Source organism: Rutidosis leptorrhynchoides, chromosome 3 (assembly GCF_046630445.1).
Source record: "Rutidosis leptorrhynchoides isolate AG116_Rl617_1_P2 chromosome 3, CSIRO_AGI_Rlap_v1, whole genome shotgun sequence".
Classification (NCBI taxonomy): domain Eukaryota; kingdom Viridiplantae; phylum Streptophyta; class Magnoliopsida; order Asterales; family Asteraceae; genus Rutidosis; species Rutidosis leptorrhynchoides.
Window position 1 is genome coordinate 629,157,147 of NC_092335.1, and position 9,801 is coordinate 629,166,947.

The 9,801-nt window shown below is 35.0% G+C and overlaps 1 non-coding gene across 1 annotated transcript; it reads right to left on the reverse strand.

Moving 5' to 3' along the window:
* Positions 1–3,001: 3,001 nt before the first annotated feature.
* Positions 3,002–3,108, reverse strand: LOC139903744 (small nucleolar RNA R71). Its single transcript, XR_011778539.1, has one exon. It is a non-coding gene; the product is annotated as a small nucleolar RNA R71 (small nucleolar RNA).
* Positions 3,109–9,801: the final 6,693 nt, after the last annotated feature.

Genomic DNA, 9,801 nt, shown 5'->3' on the forward strand with positions numbered 1-9,801 from the left:
TTATGTAACATGGCACATGATGACGTTATGATCTGTGAATCATCACGTCCCATTAGAAACTCAGCATGACTTACTGTAATATAATCATTGATATTGCTCCAAACGAACAAATATTTAGTCGCAATATCATTCCAGAATGTAATGTTTTTAATTGTAATTTTCTTATTTTTAGTTGTAATTGTTTAAATAAATAAGTGCGAAGACGAAAGACGGAGATAGCTCAAAAATGAAGATTTAAAAGGCGAAAACGTCCAAAATGCTCAAACGTACAAGTTACACTCCAAGTGGTTTAAATTATCAAAGAAAAATGTCTAAAGATTGACAAGAATGCAAGTCGCGGAACGCAAATTACACGATCTTAAATTGTACGAAAAGACGTTCGAGAAACCGGGACTGAGACATAAACTGGGAGTAAATGTACGAGACATCGGAGCCAAAATTATGAGTCAACTATGCACAAGAATATAATATAATATTTAAATAATTATATAAATTATTTATATATTATATATATTTTTATAATATGTCGACAAGTAAAAATCCAAAAAAATTGTGAGCTGGATCTGGCGGCCATGCGATCTCATGGGAAATAGGCATAAAACCCATGCGATCGCATGGGTTACTGTAGCAGGCCAAATATCTATAAAAAAGCCAGTTTGCTCGAGCTTTATAGGTACAATATTTTCTTTTCCTCTGTAATACTTATATATAATTTTAATTATAATTTTAATTTAAGTTTATTTTAATAATAAGGTTATTGTAACATTTAATTTACGGGTTTTTAGTCGAAGTTCTGTCCGGCTACCACTACGCTAATTATATCACTTTTTACTGTTCCAATTCGCTGTAAGTCTCCACGTCCCAACTTTATTTTCGCGTATCATTATTATCGTTGTTATTACTATCATTATTATTATTATTTATTATTGTTATCGTAATATTTATTATTATCATCGTTATTATCGTTATTTATTATTTATTATTGTTATCGTTTATTATTATTATTATTATTGTTACCATGTCCATTTTATATAATTTATATTTTTACGCCGTTATAATGTCCAACTAAATACTCATAGTGGTAATTAAAATGTAGAACCTCTGGACAAATGGATTGAACCATATTATAATGTTATGATGTAACTTTGACTATTTTTAATATTAAGTTTAATCACCGACCCATTGTTATATAATTTAATATTTTCACCCCTATCACATAATTTATTAAATTAATAAACGAAAGTGCATTAAATTTACATAAATTATGCTTCAACACCTCAGTGACCTAGACGGACATATGGACAAATTATTGACAACAATTTAGAAGTGTGATTCGGTGGTTTGGGTAATATTATAATTTATATAATCGTGTAATTATAAAAAGGGTAAGACCGTTATAATTTTGGTTTTAACGAAAGTAAAAACTGGATTAAATCTTAATTTGAATAGTCGGGGTATAATTTAGTTCGCTAGAACGAGATCGAAATGAAAGTTAGATTTAATTTTAGTTAGTTAAATCTTTATAAATCGGAAGATTAAATATAAGGATATATATTAAAACATCATAATCGGACTTAAAAACAATCCATAAATCCAGAGGGGACATATTTTAGTAGCCACTACTTTACCTTATTTTAAATCTCTTCAATTTCACTTATTGCCATATCGTAAACTTTAATTACTTTTTGCTATTTTGCTATATTTCCATGAAAAACCTTATTTCTTCTATTTTGATAAATTAGTTTAAATTGTATTTTTATTGTCGTTAATTTAGTTATTTAGTTTTAGTTAAATTTAAATTCTGTTCAATTAAGTAGTAAACCCTAATTCAAAATTCCCCTTTTAATTAGTTTATCTTTTAGCGATTAAAACCTTGAAAACTCAACCTCCCTGTGGAACGAACCGGATTTACCAAATAAACTATTACTATACGGATAGGCCAAAGTTGCCTATATGAGTGAAATCAATCCGAAATCATAAAAACGCCATATAATTACAACCAATTCGTGTAATAAATTCAATCTAAATCCGTTCAAAATAAAAAGACACGATCTTCATTACATCAACTTTTTGGCGCCGCTGCCGGGGAAAGTTGGCAGTTAAATAAATAGATAATTTTTCTGATTCGTATTAATAGTTGGATTTGTACGTGGACTGGGTTATTGGAGCCAAACAGTACTCAATTATATTGAGACCAAACAAATCCTGCCCCTCTGCTGCATCTTTTGGCTATTCGAAACGTGGGCAAAATCAGAAGGAAAATCTGTTTGTTTAAAGGTTTTTATCATCGTTTTTAGTTATTCGATCCTTTCGTGAAAATTCATTTTCAAGAAAGTTCAATGTTCATACACTTAGTGAATAAATCCTTCAAGACTACATACAATTTTGTAATTGTATGACCCGTTCAGGAAATCCTAAACTCGTTGCACTTAATCCAGAGCCTGAGAGAAACTTGAACAAAAGATTAAAACAAGAAAAACAAAAAAAATTAGGTAGTACTAGTAAACCGAAAACACCGAAAAATAACAAAAAAGATAAACAAGTAGGAAACACTAGTGGTCAACCAGAAATCAAAACTGAACCAGAAACCATCGTCATTAAAGAAGAAATGGCTGAAGTAACACCTGATCCAAATGATCTACCGATGTGGAATACCAGACAAACTGTTCCCCCTCTCGCTCTTTCATCTATAAGAAGACCTGAAATTGAGGCTGAAAACTGGGAAGTCAAGGGGCAGTTTATGCACACGGTTCGTGAAAACCAATTCGACGGAAGACTTAATAACAATCCGATAGAACATTTAGAAGCTTTTGAAGATTTATGTGAACTGTACAAAAACAAAGATGTTTCTTCAGATGCATTTAAGTTGAGAACTTTTCCGTATTCGTTAATCGGAGACGCAAAAGCATGGTTGAAAGCATCAAAACCTGATTCTATCACAACTTTTAATGAATTAAGAGAAAAATTCATTACCAGATTTTTCCCACCGGCAAAAGCTGAAAGACTTAGAACTGAAATCACCACTTTTAAACAAAAGTCGGACGAAACTCTTTATGATGCATGGGAAAGATTAAAAAGAATGTTACGAAATTGTCCGCAACACGGATTGCAAAAAGGGCAAATAGTACAAACTTTTTATCGTGGTATTGATGAACATACTCGTGGTATATTAGATTCCTTCCATGGAGGAGTATTTATGTACAAATCACCAAATCAAGCGTATGACATGTTAGAAGACATGTCAGTTCATACTTTTGAATGGACACCATCTAGAGATCAACTACCTAGAAGGACGGTGGCAAGCCTTGAAGAAAATGAAGACAATAATACAACCATAGCTTCACTGTCGAATCAATTCAAAAAGTTTGGAAGAGAAATAGAGAAACTAAATTCAACAGTTTTAGCATTGCAAGTAGGCTGTGAAATCTGTGGACAACCACATTTCACGAAAGATTGTGATATCAATGATCGGCCAATGAACTCAGTAGCACAAGTTAATTTTATGGCTAATCAAAGACAAGGAAATTTTCAAGGAGGAAATTCTAATTATCAACCTGCAAACCCAGGATATCAAAACCCGAAGAATTTTGCTTTTCAAAGAAATGGACCACCTGGCTTTTTCAATAGAAACCAACCTCCATTTCCACCTCAACAAAATTTCCAACAACAACCGTTACCTCAATTACCATATCAACAACAAAATCATAACACGCAACCAGTAGAGAAGAAATCTAACTTTGAAGAAGTTATGATGAATTTTGTCAAAAGTCAATCAGAAACGAATGAGCAAGTGAAGAGACAACTTCATCAATCCCAAACAGAAAACGAGCAAGTACAAAGGAATCATCAAGCGTCAATTCAAAACCTTGAAAGAGATATGGAAAGAATATCCCAATTGCTTGCTGAAAGGCAATCGGGCACTTTACCATCCAACACGCAACCAAACCCTAAGGGTAAGGAAACTCAAAATTCAAGTAATATTTCGCAAGTTAATTCAATCACTACACGAACTGGGTTAACCATTAACCCAGAGATTCCAAAGCCTCTCACTCCTATTCATGTTTCACAAGAAAATGAACCTGTGGTGGAAGAAAATACGATGCCAACCACAAGTGCACCAAAGACTCAAAATCAACCACCATTGAAGGTATACAAACCTCCGATTCCATATCCGCAACATTTGAAGAAAGATAAATTACAAGCACAATACAACAAGTTTGCTGACATGATTAAGCAAATTTGTATAAATGTACCGCTTGTAGATGTTCTTGCGGGTATGCCGAATTATGGAAGGTTTATCAAGGATCTTATAGCAGACAAAGGAAAATATGCAGAAGTTTCAACCACATTCCTTAATGAGGAATGCTCGGCAATTTTACAAAAGCAAAATTTGCCACCAAAACTTGGAGATCCTGGAAGTTTCATCATTCCTTGTCTGATGGGAGATTCAGTAATGTACGATGCATTAGCTGATTTAGGAGCAAGCATTAACCTTATGCCTCACTCCTTGTACTTAAAATTGAACTTAGGTGATTTAAAACCAACTAGGATGTGTATACGATTAGCTGATAGAACTTACAATTATCCTATTGGCATTGCTGAAAACCTGCCGGTTAAAGTAAATCACTTAATCTTTCCTGCTGATTTCGTTGTTCTTGAAATGGAAGAAGATAGTAAGGTTCCCCTAATTCTAGGGCGTCCCTTTCTAAATACTGCTGACGCAATTGTGCGCGTAAAAGAGAAAAATCTCAGCTTAGGTGTGGGTGAGGATAGAATTATATTAAACATAGATAAGGCTATGAAACACCCTATGTCTCCTGATGACGAATGTTTCCAAATAGACATTATTGATTGTTGTATTGAGGAGGAACTACAAGAACTATTAAATGTCGACACCTCAGATTTCACCCCGATGGGTGAAGGTGAAGATTTTGATGTCGATATAGAGTTAGACAAGCTGTTGAAGGTAGTCACTGATGAAGAATACGTAGAAGAAGAAATTCCTGGGGAAGATGAACCTTTTGAAGAAATTACCGATGGTAATAGGTTCCGGATAAAATCTTCCTTGGAAGAACCACCCACCTTAGAACTTAAAGAACTCCCGGAACATTTGGAGTATGCTTATCTCCAAGGAACGTCACAATTACCCGTCATAATTTCATCAAAACTTTCCGATGACGAAAAGGGTAGGTTAATGTCTATTTTAAAAACCCACAAAAAGGCAATTGCTTGGAAAACAACTGATATTCCAGGGATTAACCCTGCTTATTGTACCCACAAAATTCTAATGGAAGAAGATTTTAAACCCGTGGTACAAAGGCAACGGAGGTTAAACCCTAACATGAAAGAAGTTGTTAAAAAGGAGGTTATCAAATTACTTGATGCCGGGTTAATTTACCCTATATCCGATAACCCGTGGGTAAGTCCTGTACAAGTAGTACCCAAGAAAGGAGGTACGACTGTTATTCTAAATGATAAGAACGAACTCGTTCCTACAAGAACAGTCACTGGGTGGAGAGTCTGTATAGACTATCGTCGTCTAAACGACGCTACAAGGAAAGATCATTTCCCGCTACCATATATCGACCAAATGCTAGAACGTTTGGCGGGAAAAGATTACTACTGTTTCCTTGATGGATTCTCCGGTTATTTTCAAATTCCAATTGATCCAAAAGACCAAGACAAGACCACATTTACTTGTCCATTTGGTACTTTTGCGTACCGAAGAATGCCATTCGGATTATGTAACGCACCAGGCACCTTTCAAAGGTGTATGATGGCAATTTTTCATGACATGATTGAAGAAAGTATAGAAGTCTTTATGGATGATTTCTCTATTTTTGGAGACTCCTTCAACTCATGTCTCTCAAACCTTGAACGAATGCTAATTCGTTGTGAAGAATCAAATCTTGTTTTAAACTCGGAAAAATGCCACTTCATGGTGAAGGAAGGCATTGTTTTAGGACACAAGATTTCTCGAGCTGGAATGGAAGTAGACAAAGCTAAGGTCGACGTTATTTCAAAACTTCCTCCTCCAACCAATGTTAAAGGAATTCGTAGTTTCCTTGGTCATGCGGGATTCTATCGGCGATTCATAAAGGACTTTTCCAAAATCGCTCGACCCATGACTAAACTTCTTGAGAAAGACAGTACATTCGATTTCAACGAAGAGTGTCTAAATGCTTTCTCCATTCTGAAAGAGAAACTTACGAATGCACCCATTATGGTATCACCCGACTGGTCCAAACCTTTCGAGCTAATGTGTGATGCAAGTGATTTCGCGCTGGGAGCTGTTTTAGGTCAACGTCAAGATAACAAATTTCAACCAATCTACTACGCAAGTAAAACACTTACAAGAGCTCAGTTAAATTACACAACCACTGAGAAGGAGCTTCTTGCAGTAGTTTTTGCTTTCGATAAGTTTAGATCTTACCTAGTGTTATCTAAAACAATTGTTTATACCGATCATTCAGCCCTAAAGTACTTATTCAAGAAGCAAGATGCTAAGCCTAGACTAATTCGTTGGATTCTTCTCCTACAAGAATTCGACATTGAAATCAAGGATAAAAAGGGTGCTGAAAATCTCGCTGCAGATCACTTGTCCCGTCTTGAAAATCCTAACTTGGAATCACTCGACGAATCTCTTATTCACGATACTTTTCCAGACGAGTTCCTAATGAAAATTAAAATGGAAGAAGAAATTCCATGGTTTGCGGACTTTGCCAATTATCTAGCCGCAGGAATTCTTGTTAAAAATCAAACTTACCAGCAAAAGAAGAAATTTTTCGCTGATCTAAAGTTTTACTTCTGGGAAAGCCCTAATCTCTTTCGTATAGGAGCAGATCAAGTTATTCGTCGATGTGTATACGGTAAAGAAGCTCAACAAATTCTAGAGCACTGTCATCAAGGACCAGCTGGCGGACATTTCGGACCAAGCTATACAGCTAAGAAGGTCTTTGACTCAGGTTTTTACTGGCCTACTATTTTCAAAGATTCTTACAACACGGTGAAAATCTGTGATGCTTGTCAAAGATCTGGAAATATCTCCAAGAGAGACGAAATGCCACAACAAAGCATCCTAGTATGCGAAGTATTTGACATTTGGGGTATTGACTTCATGGGTCCATTCCCCGCCTCTAACAAATGCAAATACATTCTCGTAGCAGTCGATTATGTTTCTAAATGGGCTGAAGCAAAAGCTTTACCCACTAACGATGCTCGAGTTGTTGTCAGCTTTCTTAAAAACCTATTCTCACGATTCGGGCTTCCAAAGGCATTAATCAGTGATCGTGGAACTCATTTTACAAATCAATTACTCGAGAAAGTACTGAAAAAGTATGGAGTTAATCATCGTTTCTCAACTTCTTACCACCCTCAAACGAGTGGCCAAGTTGAAAACACAAATCGAGGTCTTAAACGAATTTTAGAAAGAACGGTTAAGAATAATCCAAAAATCTGGCATCGAAAGCTAGATGATGCGTTGTGGGCATTTAGAACTGCATTCAAAACGCCCATTGGTACCACTCCTTTCCGATTAATATATGGTAAGGCGTGTCATCTACCTGTCGAAGTTGAACACAAGGCGTATTAGGCACTAAAAGAATGTAATACAGACCTTGTGGAAGCCGGAGAAAATCGATTCTTACAATTGCATGAATTAGATGAACTAAGACTTCAAGCATATGAAAACTCGAGATCTTACAAAGAGAGAACTAAGAAATGGCACGATGCTCGCTTAAAAGAGAAGAAAGCATTTGAACCAGGAGACAAAGTTCTAGTTTTTCAATCACGTTTTAAGTTTTCACCTGGGAAACTTAAGTCCCGATGGAGGGGACCGTATGAAGTAAAACAAGCATTCCCATCTAGATACGTAGAGTTATATGACAAGAATGGTGGTATTTTCAATGTGAATGGTCACAGACTTAAATTCTATTATGAAGGGTTCAACAACACTGAAAGAGATGACATCACATTCTACCCTAAGGACAAATAAATTCAGGGTAATATTAGCTAACCACTCGCCTTCTTAAAACATTTCAAATTATTTCAAGAGTGGAGCCTGATTGGTCTTTTCCGCTAGCAGACACTAAAGAACTAGTCTTCTCCCTCCATTCTGAATTTTTTTAGTTTTGTATGAAATTAATATGCTTTTTAAATTTAAATTTTGTGTGAATTTAAAAACAAAATTTACTTTATTTCATTAAGTTTTAAAAAATGATTTCTAAAATTCGTCGTGAGTTGAAAACTAGGTCGTAGAGCCGAAATTACTTTACCCAAGGAAGGGGCGAAAAATTTTGTTATCATTATTTTTATATTATTGATCTAAAGTATGCCAAAAATATTATATGAATATGGGGTAATATACCCAACTTCAAAAATATGTATATATGTTTGTATTTTATTTTATGTACTAACAAGGGTAAAAGGTGCATTTTCAAAGACTGAAATTAAGTTCAGCAAAAGCAATCAATTTTTGGCGAAACATGTGAAAAGGTGACGGAAATTTTCGAATGACGGACAAATCAACATCAACAGAATTAACAGAAATCCCGAAAGTTACTGCTATTGAGCTAAAGAGGTTTTAACTCCCTTTCTATTATAATTGCCCTGGTGAATTTAATCTTGTTTGATTTCATTGCAAATGAGGGCATTGCATGATCTCAAGTGTGGGGAGGGATTATAAATTCTCTCGGATTTACACTAGGATTATTTTCTAAATTTTGTGAAAAATTTTAAAAAATTTTAACTAAATGAATTTAAATCTTGTTTAATATGTTTATGAACGATAAAACTAGGTGCGGGTACCGAAATTATTGTTACCCTAAAAAAATGACATAAATTGAGAAACAGCTAAAAGGCTTGAATTTATTTTTTAATTTTTTTTAAAAAGACGCATGAAAAAAGCCAAGTGTAGGGAGATTTGTCAATATATATGAACTGTTATCACATGTTAGTGCGAAGTTTATTGCAGGTACTTTTGTTTTGGGCTGTATAAATTTGTTTTACCCATTAAATTGTAATATAAATGAAAGAAAAGATGGATCTACACGATGAATCAATTCCATCATTAAAATGAAGTAAAGTCTTCAGAAAAAGAAACGCGCTTCTTGATTTAGGTCAGGAAGTTGTCGTCCAGACCAGTTGTAGAGTCTACGAAAAACCTTGAAAAGTTTTTTCAAAAATCAGCTGGAAATCCACGGACCTCAACATCAAACAGGGTCGCCATGTGGTCAGACTTATCCTAACCATGAGAGGATCTGTCTTGTAAAATGGGGAGGGCTCCGTGCAAATTAGCTTGATAAGACTAATGAATCAGACCCCCAGAAAGGATAATCTCCTTAAAGATTAAAAATCAGCTTTTAAGCCTGATATTACTCAATCCTTGAGATTGAGAAAAATCAGCTTTTAAGCCTGATATTACTCAATCCTTAAAAATTAGCTTGAACGAGAAAATATTTTGATCAAATTAAAACCGATTTGTTTTCTGAAAACCTATTTTCAATGCGTTCATTACCATTGAACGTAAAATCCTGAGAATTCATCAAGAATTCATTAGGTCACCTGAACCAAATCGGGTGTCAACCGTAAGAACGGTGGTTGCATAGCATGGTCGAAGACAGGACCTTGTGCCAGACCAAAAAATTATAGGGTGATCTTTACTATTTCTCCTACAAAGGATAGTAATTGCATCCGACACGTTGTGGACCATAATCAAATGCATGTCATTAGACATTGCCTTAACAGTTGCTTGTTCATCGCTTTCCTTTAGAACCGGACGGTAGTTTACTGAAAGGTAATATA